A 14,630-nucleotide genomic window follows, 5' to 3' on the forward strand; every position below is an offset into this window, starting at 1 on the left:
GCCCAAAATCGAAATTTTTGATTTTTTCGATTTTTTTCGCGAATTTCAAATCAAAATTGCCGCTTCGTTACCGGTCCGATTTTTGCGAATGAGATATGGAAATGATCAGGAGGGAATTTCCTATCCAATGATCCATAAAACACTCTATTCCGACTTCGGATGACATACGAGATAGTGGAAAACGCCTCGGCGCGTGCATGACGAAGTTATGCGAACGAATGAACTCTAAATTAATAGATTATGTCAATCCAAGCGTAATACAATAAAACGGCCTAAGCAACTCTAATGGGACATAAAACATTTATTACGAAACATTTAACACTTGACCCCCAAACAAATTTTTTACAACGGCTTAGAAAATTTGTTTTAGCAAGGTCTTTTAAAGTCGATTCGAGAGACTTCCTAGATTACTATGTTTATTTTTATTTTTATTTTTTATTTTTATTTTATTTTTATATATATATATATATATATATATATATATATATATATATATATAATTTTATTTTTAGAAGAAAAACAATAAGCAATAAGGACATAATCACACCATAGAGAAACATGACTCAAAAATCGAGAGAAAACATGCAAGATTGGAAAACGTGAACTATGTGAGCGGTGGACTTAGGATCCGTACTTACAGCCACACACTCCATAGGGAGGGCCGGTTACCTTAATGGTGCACTCACCAATATATTAAAGTGAAAGGAAGTGCACCAAACACGAAATTGAGTCGGATTTATAGTCGGATACTTTCGAGACTTTATCTAAAACATATGTATGAACATGAAGTTGATCATATATCAACAACCGAAATAGTTGTGGATCATTCCATAAATAAATATCACATAAAACATATCCAAACACAATGAAACACCAATTTTCCGATGACTCAACCTAGTGAAATGAAAGCTAAGTCGGATTACCCTATTGTGTAACCTATCATGCACCTTATTTTTCATTTTTGAATGAGTGGGTGTTCTAGTAAATAAGTGTGGAAAAGTGAATGGTTATGGAGAATATGGTAGATATGGATAAGTTCTAGAAAGGCGAGCCTTTGTACACAATGAGGATGTGGTTTTAGCAACCGAACTCATTCATTTGTGTGTAGGGACTGTCTCAATTCTGAAAATGAAGGTGTCAAATAGTTTGTCCTTCAAGTATCTCGTTTGCTAGGAGGATTTAAAAAATTATGAAGCTAATGGGAGAAAACAAAAGGATCGAGTGCAAACTCGAGATTTCTTTGAAAGCGGTGGAAGGAGGGGAATCGAGGTGGATGTTGTGCAAGGTAGATCTTGATAGGGTGAATCGTCACCTACCGAAGAAACTTATCGAATTCCTCATCTAGATTGGTCATATCCACATTACTATGGTAGTCCTTTACATCTTTGAGAAAGTCATCTATCCCGGCCCTCATCAATAACATGTGTATCGACTAGTGTAGGAATGAAAATGTTTGAGTCCGACTTTCCAAAGGAAAGAATTTTGGTAATATGATTATCGGGGACGCGTGTTGTTGAAATAATCTTGAGCAAAGCTCTCGATCATGCTAACCTCTCCATCCATAGACGACCGGGTAATCGTGGTCCTTGTTTTAAAAACATTGACTTCAACAACAAGATGGCCAAAAGACATGGACATTGAACCATCACGGAAATTAATGGAGCGATTGGCGGTTGCCAAGAACGGACGCCCTAAAATAATCGGACAGAGTCGTTAGCGGCTTCAGATCGAGGACTACAAAATCAGCCGGATAGTAGAAATCCGAACTTTTACCAAAGACATTTTCGACTACACCCTTAGGATACTTAATAGACCGATCAGCTAATTGCAACGCGTCATTTTAGTGGGTTGCATCTTGTCTAGACCTATTTGTCTATACAAATAAAATGGGGAGTAAGTTAACACTAGCCCCCGTGTCTAATAACGCGGGTCGTCCGATAGGAATCTCCTAAGGTGCATTGTACAATGAGGATCTAATTGGGGTCCTTGTACTTAACAATTCTATTATTTTCGGATAAGGTTGGGAATTGTTCGTTAAAAGCGTCTTTTGGTATATTTGTCTTACGCCTAGTAGTACACAATTCCTTAAGAAACTTAGCATGATGTGGTAGCTTTTAATAGCTTCGAGGAAGGGAAGGTTTATAGTTAGATTCTTGAAAACGCCCCTAATCTCCTCGTGAATTTGTATCCCTAGTTAACATGGCTAATTTTTTGTGGAAACGGTGGTTTCATCTATATTTAGCTATGGTATCACCGGATGTTTAACCGTGGCTTACGTTTCTTAGGTTGTGTTGTAACCGGTACCTCTACAAATTGGTAGGCTCTTCGGTTTCTATTTCGGGTATCTAGTAAAATAGTAGGTGTAGGGTTACTCTTGGTGGGGTAACTATAGGCATAGTTACCTTGTTATCAACCATTTCTTTAACGGAGAGTGGTGATGGCATTTATCTCACATACTTTTTCAAATTCATTACTAGTATTATCCGATTTACCTCAAAAGGCTGTGTTTGTTGTTTTAGGATTATGTATTGCGTGACTTGGCAACACACCTTTGGTTTGGGCTTTATCTTGAGCCAACCGTTGGGTTAAATTATTAACGGATTGTAGAAAGCTCGTTGGTTAGATTGAGCCATAGTTTGGAAAAGTTTTGGCTCACTTGTATGAAGGTGTCAAAGGCGATCCGGTTGTGTGGGTGTAGTAGTCACGGGTGGTGTGGACTGGAACTATTTCACGGAATTATTTATAGGTGGATTCTGATAATTATTATTGACCCGAACGATACCTCTATTAGCATTATAATTATTATAATTACCTTGACCTTGTGCTTGACCTTGTCGAGGTTGCACTTGGTTGTTATAATTATTAAAATTACCCCGACTGTCCTTGTCGTAGTGGAGCTTGGTTAAAGCCGCGTCGTTGGCCTAACATATTGATTATTGTACTTCGAGGTGTGACTTGTTGGTTATTTCTCCAACCGAAGTTGGGATTTTGTCTCCAAGGCGTTAGGTTCACTATTAATGGAAGAAGCCTGTTCATAGGCTATAGGACGATGGGAGTCGGGATGCTCGGACTCAACAGAAACTACATGGGTTTGAATTTACATTCATGCGGGGGATAGGCTTTTGTTGTACGAAATGGCCTCTACCTTTTAGTGAGTGATTCGATTAGAGTTTTAAGCTCGAATCGTGTTTAATTTCAAACATACCGGGCGGCTTAATTAGTAGAACTAGCGGAGCGGGGATATCATCACTACCCCCAATTATTATTATTTCGCTTAGTTTGGTCCTCTAAAATTTATAAGCCTCAGGGGCTCCTTTACTTAAGAAACTACCCCATTCATAATGTCAAGGACTTCTTTATGGTGATGTTGAAGTCCTTTGAAAAGGCACGAACTAACGTGTCTTTTGCTAGGTTATGGTGTGGACACTCTATAGCAGATCGGTGAAACGATTCCAAGCCTCTGAAAATGATTCATGAGGATTTAGTCGAAAGAAATGAATCTTGGAAAGCATCTCATCCGCTTTTAGGGGTGGGTAAAAATGTTCCATAAACGGTGAACAAGTTTAGCCCACGAGTCCATTAATTAGGCGCCTTTGGCAGTTAACCAAGACGCCTTTATCGCCTAAGGTGAAAGGGAATACCCTTAATTTAATTTGTTCCGCATCAACCGTAGGATGGTGGAATGTTGTTAAGACTTGTTCAATCCTACGATAGCCGATAAGGTTTTTCATGGTCTAAACCATGAAAAGCGGGTAACAAATTAAAATATTTGGAGGGATTCTGAAATCCCCATTTGGGTCTGCTAGAACGATGCAAGATTTGGGGCTATCGCCAAGGCTTTTGTAGAAGTCCGAGAGGAGTCTCTCTTTCTTCCCCATTATATCGGTGGTGTGTGTAAAATAGTAGCTAGAGGTGTAGTGTGTGGTATACTAGATAGATTTGTTTGTTGGTGTTGTTGTGTATTTACGTTTGGTGTTTTGTTCTACCGGACCTTAATCTCATGCAAGACTAAGTCGAGCTTAACTAAACATGCAACACTCCAAACAATTCTGATATACTAGTATAAAACCTCTAACGAGAGATCGCGAGGTTTGGAAGAAAGGAATACCTGACAAGTCCTTGCTTCGCTTTTATGAATAAGCGTCTTGTTTCGCTTTGTTCAGGTGTATATAGCGGGTTAGAACACCGAAAAATATGAAAGAGCAAAGTTCGAATCAAAGCGCCGAAATCCGAAAAATTTAACGATGGCTCGCCTCGAGCTATTTTCAATTTACAGTGTTTTAGGGTGGTCGCGCCCACATGGGGGGGTGGTCGGCTCAAGGTCCGATAACATAGAGGGCTGGTCGAGGAGCTCGAGGGAGCAAGGCTTCAAGGTAAATTTTGCTCGAATTTTCAACTAACCTAAAATGGGATGACCACAAGATGATTCAAACAAGGGTGGGTGGGTGAAATGGGACTTTAAAAACAGTACTAACACTATGAAAACAATAATGAAAGTGAACTAAGATGGCGACACCATTTGATAAATGTAAAATGAATAGTCTACCTACTTAAATGAGCGATGAATTCAAAGCGAAGTAAACTAAACTATACTTTCGGTGTCTATTATCAAATCTTTCTACTCGATCCTATGAGATAAAGTGGAGTAGGAAGTTCGGTTCCACTCTTAGTCCTTCCAGTATGCTTGTTTTCTAGTCTCAATACTCTACTTAAAGTCAATGAGAGCTTTTCTGAAGGGGCAACTAAACTATGGTGCAACTACCCACAAGATGCAACTAGTCGATTATCGACAACTATGGGAATGCTACGGTGATTCTATGATAAGGAGTTAGAGGGGATTGATTCCACCTTAACTCAACTTAATCCACTAACGACGAAGTCGTCAGTAATCCGAATTGAATCGCTTTCACGGAAAACAAGCGGTTCTTCCTAATCCCTAATTACACATGGCATTTCTACCAATTAATAACTAGCATGTGAACAATTAAACCCATTCTCATGGTGAACTAATTATTTCTCGCGTGGAATAGAAATTACGACGACTCTACGATAAACGGAATCAAGCTTTCATCAAGGCTTCTCAACCCCTCTAATGGAGGTTTAGCCTTGAATCATTCATAATCATTTCCATTTAAATTAAAACTGCACATAATAATAACCATTAAAATTTACTAATTTAAACAATAATGAAATCTAAATTAATGACTAAAATGAAATAAGAACAAGAATTGAAATTAGATCTAGAAATGGAAATGACAAAATCGAAATTGATAAAAAATACTACTTTATTGATCTAATCAAATGAAGAACAAGATCCAAAGGTTTAATCTAATAAAGGATTTGAAACTAATTAACTAAAACAATTAAATCTAGATCTAGAAGCTATTTTAATGGCTACTTTCTATTTTAAGCTATCTACCTAATCTAACTGCCATTGACTGCCATTGACACTGAGTCAAGCTTTTGTTTTTATACATCCAGATCCAAAAATCGTGCATGGGCTTGGAGCCATGTTTTGGGCCAGAGAATCAGGCCCAAAACCCAATTCTTTCAGTCCAAAAAGGCCTCTTCAGCTGCAGTTGGCTTCCACAGACTTTTCGTCCACTTCTGCTCCTCTGATTGGGTCAAGGCTTAGGCCATTGCAAAGCTCTTTCCGAGCCGGTCGTTTTGACATAAGGTAGGCCTCAATCCGAGGTCTGAGTCCAAAGATATGGCATTCGGAAGTTCTGCTAACTTTTGCTCCTTTATCTCGCTAAAGTGGCACATTTCTGCACATAATGGACTTTGAAGCCTGAAATGCATAAAAACACGTAATCAGTATTAACTCTTACTTATTATTCACATAATTGGTCTAACAGTATGATTATTAAGGGGTTAAAACTACAGTTTTGGGCTCTTATCAGTACGCTGTCCAATTGTGGACGTTTTCTAGGAAGAAATTGGAAAATTGCTACTTGATATACGTGGCACATAATATTAACATAAGATCCCTAATGACTACATTGAAAGGACTCAATAAACTTGTTAATATTTTCGTGCACAAGTCATTTTTCCTTGTGTTTTTTCTTATCTCTAGTGTTTCTTTCTATAGGGGTCATCTGCCGCAAATAAGACATTCGATGCATTCCAGTACGCTCATGAATCACTTGGTTCAAATATTAAGATCTCGATGGCCAATAAATCAAATCCTGGGATACCTCCATCTTCGTTGATGTCATTCCTTAGAAAGGTTGGTTCATTGAACTAGATTTCTCAAATTATTGTTCCTACACTCCTTTGATTCTTAGGTAGAGGAAAAATGATAGATGTACTGGTGATAGATCTGAAAATTTTCAAAACGTAAAACGCTTGTGAACTGCTTTATTCATTTTTGCAAGTTCGTTTGTTTAGCCAGTCTTTCTGATGTTAGTTTTTTCTCCTAGGACTCTTCAATTTCTGGAATTGTCTTGGAAGATTTCAATACTTCCTTCACCAACAAGTTTTACCACAGCCGCTTTTATGATCTATGTGAGTTGAGCTATTTTTATGGGTTGCAGCTGATTTTTTCCACAACATTTATAATTTTATTTATTATGTTTTCTACTTTACTGCAGCAAATATTAACTCCTCTGCCGCTTCTTGTTTTCTATTGTAACGGCCGCTTCTTGTGGGCTGGTGAAGGATTATATTGGACCCACCAAGAATCGTCTAAACAACTACGTTTGGTGTCCTTGTGGGAGAACCTTCCACCGCCATTACTTGACTATGTTAGTGATATATCTAGATTTGTATGGAACTTTCTGGCTGAGAGAACATCTTTACCAAGCGAGAATGCAAGCATTGCTTGTTCAACTTGCAGCAAGGCTGAAGTATGCATTAGGTCCGAAAAGAAGGGGAAGAGCACATGCGTTGTCTCCACGACGAGGTACTTTACTACGTACATAAAAGTAAGAGTTACATGTTGGTTAAAAAAAAGATAAAAGAGAGATCATTTCAGGTAATTTCTTGATGTTAGTGAAGGATGAGCCTTTACTTGATGTTAATTGCAAGTGTGCACTAACTAATTTCTATAAGTCGATCATTTCAGGTGCATTCCTGCATATTCGACCCGGTTGAAGTTTGAATATGGAGTATGGCATGTTCTACCACCGGATGCATCTGATGTCATGGCCGGGCATGGTCGACCTAGTATGGACAGAGAGCTTCTGGGATGTAATTCAGCTTTGTGTTTACACAGTCCATCATGCGACTTATGACCATCTAATTCTTCTTGGGGGTATTGTTGTTACTCTTTTGGCTTACCTTGCAATAGTAGTTACCAGGACTGTTTTGACAAAGGCACTTAAAGCGTGACTGAAAAAAAAAAAAAAAAAAAAACAAGAAGAAAAACTCACGAAATCTTCATGACGTGTTGGAGATTCATCAACAGAGACAAATCTGATTGGACTGTTTACAATGAAACATGTGTAACTGATTGGTTTTGAGATTCTTGGTTAGATTGATGACTATATTTTTATAATAATGTTTAATTGATTGGTGGTTTTATTTTTTGTTATTCATTTGTTGATTAAATTTGTGGAATGTGATCTTTATATCATATTTACTAGAACTAGATGTGCATGGTGGACATTATTTGACCCAGGATTTTTTTTTTTTATTTTTATTTTATTGGCTACAATTTACTAACGGATATTTCCGTTACAAACAATAGTTAAGTAAATAGCACATCCATTACTAACGGATATATCCGTTAGAAATGACAAATTTAATCAGGTCATCAACAGTTATCTATCTGTTACAAAGAATTTTAGTAACAGATATAACCGTTACTAAAATTACTATCGAATGCGGTTATATCATTTACTAATTTTTGGCCTAAGTGACATGATGCCTTTGAGCTAACGGATATAACCATTAGTAAAAATATAAGTAACGGATATAACCGTTAGTAAACGCCTTTTCTGGTGTAGTGTAACTCTGTTCCCTTCCCCTGTAAGTGTTGTCAGAGGTTGGACACATACAGGAACTCTCCTTAGCGGCTTCTTATAAGAGGGGAACTTCCCATTTGGTCACTACTTAGCACTGACCAATTTGATTAATGGAACTAACCGATGCAGGAAGTCACTACTTAGCACTAGCAGCAGAAGGTTGTATTTACACAGCAGTAGTAGCTACCCTACAAGGAATGCATATATAAAGATAGCAGTCACTATCCATAGCTCCAACTCTAGCTCGTCACTCAGGCTCTGACAAGATCTCAGCTTTAGCTATGTTATCCTTGTTCCGAACATTTCCTGAAAGTCGACTACAAGTTATAAATTAGAGGGGAAGGGGTGAAGTCCTTTCCTCCGAACCGGGCAATGCCCTCAATTTCATCGAACCGGAAGGAGAATCATAGGTAAGCCAAAACTTTCCGCATAACGTCACTACCACGTTCCTATAAGCCATAGCTCCTCACTCTTCACTGACGCAACTATAGCTCCTAACTCTCCTCTGCCTAGCTCCAACTCTCACTCGTCATAATAGTTTCGTTTTGTTCTTTGTTGTAAACAAAATTTTAGTGAGCTTACGCTTGGGGCCCTGTAGCTAATTAAAGCTTAGAATATAATGGAAGAGCGACTTTAGGGAAAAATATTATTGGAAGTAGTTGTAAACAGATGAGACCTACTAAAGTTATAATTTTAAGGAAATATTTTGTACAACTTATATTTAACAACAGTTAACAACACGAGTAATTCATGCTGATTTCAGGATGGAAGAGCGGTTTTCAGGGAAAATAATTTACTGAAAAGTGGTCGTAGACCAAATTAAACCTAAAATGTTCTCTATGAAAGGGAAATACTTACCCATGTAATTTAACAGTTAACTGAGAGAGCCCTTAATAGCTAGGCATATCTGCACCTAGATTTCGAGATGATTTGGCCCGAGATAGGACCATGAATTCATGAATTCCACCGGGCAAGCATGAAAAGAGAGGTCTTAAAGGGCAATAAAGTTTCCGTTGGCTATCCAAGGGTAGGATGCACACCGCCATGACAGACTTAAGGATACTAAGAAGACTTGATGTTCGTAAACGTAAGGGCAACAGCTCCAACTATACAGAGGTACACTGGATCCCTTCATCGGGTAATGTCATTAAATGAAAACCGATGGGTTGGCCCAGGTCGAGTCCTCAAGGGGGTCTTTGGTATCATGTGAAAGGAAAGAAATTTGGCAGTGGTGGGAGTCTTAGTGACTAGACTTGGACATGTTACTTCCTTTCAAGCCGAGTGTATTGCTATTGTTTTGGTAGCTGAGAAATCTTCAGAGATGCACTAGAATAGAATTTGGATAGAGGCGGATTCACATGCAGCAGTCAAAGCTTTTAATGGGAATGCCATTCCATGGACACTAAGAGCTAGATAGATGCAGGCAACTAGGAACAAACAAGACTGGAAGTTATTTACTCGGCTTTTCTATAACTTTTCCCTTGTCCTGTTCTCCATTTTGATTGTCCATAAAATTACGGGCAAATCGTTGTCACTTAAGTAGTACCATCCCTTCCACATCAATAAGAGCCTCTACTACCTTTACAAAGACTCTCTTTCTCTTTGGTCCATCTGGCCTGAAAGAGTGAAGGCCATTATGAACAGCTCCGAAGGGATCAGCGCCCGCTTGTCCTGAAGGCTAACATCATCATCCTCGACTCACGAGGCTTAATTGTTCTTCGAACGATAAGTAGCTCTAGACCCTGACCCAAGAAGTTGTAATCAATCCAACTTTTAGCTGATGTCATAGTAGAAGAATTGGAATTTATCCTTCATTCATGACAGTTATATTTTAGAGTTTATTTACCACAAACAAGATTTTCCTAATCTTATATATATTTTTTTTCTGTTGATCTTTTCCTTTGGGATTCTTTCAAGTGTTATCAGGAAAATGAAGGATGGCAAGGGTAGATGGATTTCTGTCTTACGTTATTCAATGGCTGGTATTGAAAGTGGCCTGGCCACAAATCTCACCACTGCCTAAGCAATACCTAAGCAAGAAATCCACTTTTCAAGGACTGAAGACAGAACAGAAATACCTAAGCAAGGATTAGAGAATAAGAATACCTAAGCAAGAAATCTACTTTTCAAGACAAGCAAGCTCGGGTAAATGGCCTAGAAATAAGAAAAGACCACTGAAAAATAGAGGTACTAAGGGTTTCTTTCCTCTGGGTAGGCTATCTTTGAAAATACTTATCATGAAATAAAATAAGAATGCAATTAGAAATGCCCACTTCGTGTGCCTTGATAAGCTCATAAAGATGATGCAGGCCCCCGACAACAGGGCGGCTAGCTTAAGGGGATCCATGAAATAGAAATCTTCATAGTAGAATAATCCAAAGAGAAATTGAATAATGAGCAGCAAAATAAAGGACAAACAACATTTCTTAGGGGTCGAACTTGACTGTTCTCTTTCCAAAAAGAATGAGAGCGCATAATGGCTGACTTGCTGAAAAGCCAGGTAGAACCCTTACTTAGCTAGCCCTTGATCAAGGAAGTATCCACAAAAGATGCTTAAATGGGCATAATCTAAAGGAAAGAAGAATATTATAATAACAAATAAAAACATAACTAAAGAAAGGATTTCCGGAATATTCAGTCCCGTATTCTTTCTTGAGCAACTCCGAAATAGTAGGTCGGATACGGAATCTATTATATTTGGAACGAAGGGACAGAATATAAAAACTACTAATCATTAGTATGAAAATGAGAATGAAAAAAGCAAAAATGAATACCAAATTACTAAAGAGACTACCAAATTACTATGACTAAAGAGACTACCAATTACTATGAATATCTAGCAAGCGTCTAGACTCATGAGACTCGCCCCCAGACTATGACTAAAGAGACTACCAAATTACTACCCACACCCGCACCCAGTAGAAAATCCAGCAGAAAGTAAGAGCACATGAGCTGAGGTTTTAGGGAAGAAACCAGTAGGAAGTATCAGAAGATAGAATGCTTGTTAGCCATAAATGAATACAGTTATCCAAAACCAATCAAACTAACAAAAATAAGTTATCCTAACCTGAAATTTTGGTGTCAGTCTTGACTTCACAAATCTTTCCCAATCTTCCTGTCTAATAATTTTCTTGTGTTTTTTAGGCGGCTTCAAAAGCTTTTCAAGTTGGTCTTTGTAGGGAGTGATATAGTACCTAGTCAACCGACTCTTGAATTCTTTCCATTTCTCACCAATATCTGAGACAACACCCTTCTTTTCGTCTTCTGTCAAGTTGAATTTGGCCTATAAAAAAAGAATAAGCTATAAAGTTACAATAACCTAAGACTAATTAGACAATTAATAGTACAACTGGAGCTATTTACCTTTATAGTATCCCATAACAAGTCTCTCACTTCATCTCCGACAGCATGCCAATTTTCATAATCAACAATAGAGATTCGGGACTCCGCTAACAAACCTGTAATGCCCGTATTTAAAATACGTATTTTTCTATTTATTAATTAAATTATTTATTTAAAAATCGGCTAGATTGGATTTGGGACATGTGGGCCTGATTTCTGGGACCCGAGTCTGTATTGGGCTTAGGTTTCAAACCCAAGTATATAATCACATTGTTCTAGAGAACAGGGTTCTTAGAGAATAAAAAAATAATAAAAATGGAGGCAGAGATAGAAGTTGGATTTCTAGAGCGTGGAGCGTGACGATTTGGACTAGGAGGAATTCGTCGAGCTTTTTATACAGGTGAGTAGATTAGTTTTTCTATTTCACGTATAATTGTACTGTTCAAAGTTTTCGTTCATTATTCGGTTATTGTTATTCGTCCTGTAGTTGTTAAAATTGGTTTAAACTGTCTTTTGAAACTCTGTTGAGACTTGGGAAATCGATATTTGAACTGTCGAAGCTTGATGGGTCGTTAATGGCGTCGCCAAGCCCAAAAGAGAGAATCGGTCAGATCTAATATGTTGAACACTCCTGGTTCTGGTTTTGAACCCTCACTAAGGTGGGTATGATTGAATGATGTTAGGTGGCTGTGGTGGAGTGTTGGGTATGAGGTATTGACGCTGGGTTGGATTCTGTCGAAGCTTGGGGAAGCTGTAAATGGTGGCGCGAGTCAGAAATCGTTAGGACTACTAATCCAAATTTGCAGGTGGTCATAATCTAGGTGTTTGGGGATCAAAACCCAACAATTTGTGGATTGATGTCAGGGGTTACAGGTTGATATTGTATTATTGTTGTTTGGGTGAGGTTGTTAACACTTGAATGTGCGTTAATGGGGCTGTCGGAGGTTGTATAATCGTTAATGGTGGCCAGAGATATCGCCCCTTTAGATTTGATTAGGTGGTTGTGTTGTTTTTCTTTGTTGGTTTGAGGTTGGGTAGTGATGTCGGATTAAATGTTAGATTTGGGTGAAACATGTAAGAGCTGTAGGTTTACACTTGGAGGTCGAAATATTTATAGATCTAGTTTGGGGGAGTGAGATTGAGGTAGCAAATCGAGGTGGAGCTTTCATTAAAGTTATAGGGTTTTTGATTTGGGTCGAAACCGATTTGATGAAGAGGAGAGTTGGTGGTCGGAAAATTTTGGTGGCTGGTGGAGCTACTGGAGGAAGGAGATGACTACTTGGGCTTGGGCTTGGGTCGGGACCAAGTGGGTCGGTTTTGGTTTAGGCCCGATTCTATTTTAGTTGTTGGGCCCGATTTTATTTGGTTTAGTTTGGGCCCAGTTTAGGTTAAGTTGTTTGGGCTAAAACTAGTTGGTTTTGTCTTGGGCCTTAGTTGGTTTTGGGCCCGATTTTAGTTTGTTTTGTTTTGGGCCAGTTATATTAGTTTTCTTTGGGCCGGTTTCTAATTTATGTGGGCTGGTCCTTATGTCCCCAATTGGGTCAGGTGGAATAAATAAGTTGGTTTTAAACTTTTGGGGCCGGGTTCTAAGGTTTGGGCTCGGCTAGTTGGGTCTGAACCGTTTCCTTAGTCATGAGCTCATGAGCCATGCACATTGACCTTAGCCATGAACCATGGCTATGACCCTGAACCTGTTGAACTTGGAAACGACAGTTTGACTTTGACAATAACAGTTTGACTTCGACCATGATGTGTTGACTTTGACAATGATGTGTTGACTTTGACTTTGACCGTTGACCATAGAATGTTGACTTTTTCCAGTTTTTCTCATATTTGATTTTATGGACTATTGTAATAATAAAATAATAAAATGTTGTCATTAACATTATAAACGTGAGCTGTTTGTCATATATATTATCTAATTAATATTTATATATATATATATATATATAAATATATATATATTGGGATTTAATTGTGGACTGTGGACTGTTTAATTGTGCTATATTTTATGTTGTAAATTGTATGAACAAATCAAATGCTAAAATGCTGTGGAAGCTTGTATAAATTTGGTGGTCATTATCTAATTAAGATTTGACATTGATATTGTGACATTATATAATATGTTGGGATATATATATTAAATGCAATAGTTTTGGAGAAATAAATGTATAAACACTCCATTATTATATATGTGAGATGCTACTATGAGGTAGTATAGTATTGATGAATATTTGCCCACGGGATTGTGGCTTAGTGCAATAATATATTGGCACGTGAAAGAATGAAAGTGGTTATGAGATATAATTAAGATATTTCTAAATATTGTGGCATAGTGCAATAAGGTATTTGACCTGCACGTGATATAATGGAATTTTTATGAGTCATAAATGTATGACACCTGAATAAATTACGTAACGAAAATCCTAGAACCTGACTACCACAACTCATGTGATTTGCCCTGTGTGGGCGTATGTGATATGATTGGCCCTTGTAGGGTGTATATATATGAGATGTTGATTGACCCATGTGTTGGGCAATTGTAGCCGAATAGTGGCTTGATTATTCCGTTCACAAAATTAGAACGAGACGCGTGATATTTTATGCCGAATAGTGGCAGTACTTGCATAATGGCTTCCGTGTGAGGGTTACGGGTGCGCGCATCCCATTTCGGGGTAGTTCACATACGGAGTGGTTCATTATGTAAGGGGAGGCATATGGATGTACATGTTCGGTGTTGGGAAGCGATTGTGGTAGCCAGGGAAACTAGGTAAGACATAGATACAACGTGATTTTAGGGACACGCAAAGAAAGCCTTAAATAATATAATTATGGTAATATGTTGGTTATTTGTTTAGTTAGAACCTAAGGCGCCTCGATGGAGGAACTACATGCCTTATTTATTATGCATATAGTTTGTTGTGTGGTTAGTGGGAAGTTAAGGTGCCTCAGTGGAGGAACTACCTGCCTATATTATTGTAGTTAGGAATGTTGTATTAGTGGTTGGAAGTTAAGGTGCCTCGGTGGAGGAACTAACTGCCTTATGGATTGTGTATGTATATGTATATATATATATATATATATATATATATATATATATGTATATATATATGTTGTGTTTTAGAGCTACTCATACCAGCATTTTTATAATGCTGACCCGATTTGTATGTTTGCTTATCGGGTGTATTCATTAAATGAACATAGTTGATAAGTCTTGACAGGTTTAGTGTTGAAGAAGATTGGTTGCTGCTCGTGGTTTATGTTAGCGTCGCATTTCAAGATAGGCTTTGTTTTCCTTTGAGGTGATATAGATTTTCAGTT

At 38.0% G+C, this 14,630-nt stretch overlaps 1 long non-coding RNA gene across 1 annotated transcript; it reads left to right on the forward strand.

Moving 5' to 3' along the window:
- Window positions 1-6,007: 6,007 nt before the first annotated feature.
- LOC147519417 (uncharacterized) lies at window positions 6,008-6,702 on the forward strand. The gene is made up of 3 exons (XR_015214222.1): window positions 6,008-6,229; window positions 6,423-6,507; window positions 6,594-6,702. It is a non-coding gene; the product is annotated as an uncharacterized LOC147519417 (long non-coding RNA).
- The last annotated feature ends 7,928 nt before the right edge of the window (window positions 6,703-14,630 follow it).

The sequence above is a fragment of the Coptis chinensis genome, chromosome 2 (genome assembly GCF_015680905.1).
Source record: "Coptis chinensis isolate HL-2020 chromosome 2, ASM1568090v1, whole genome shotgun sequence".
In the NCBI taxonomy this organism is placed as follows: Eukaryota; Viridiplantae; Streptophyta; class Magnoliopsida; order Ranunculales; family Ranunculaceae; genus Coptis; species Coptis chinensis.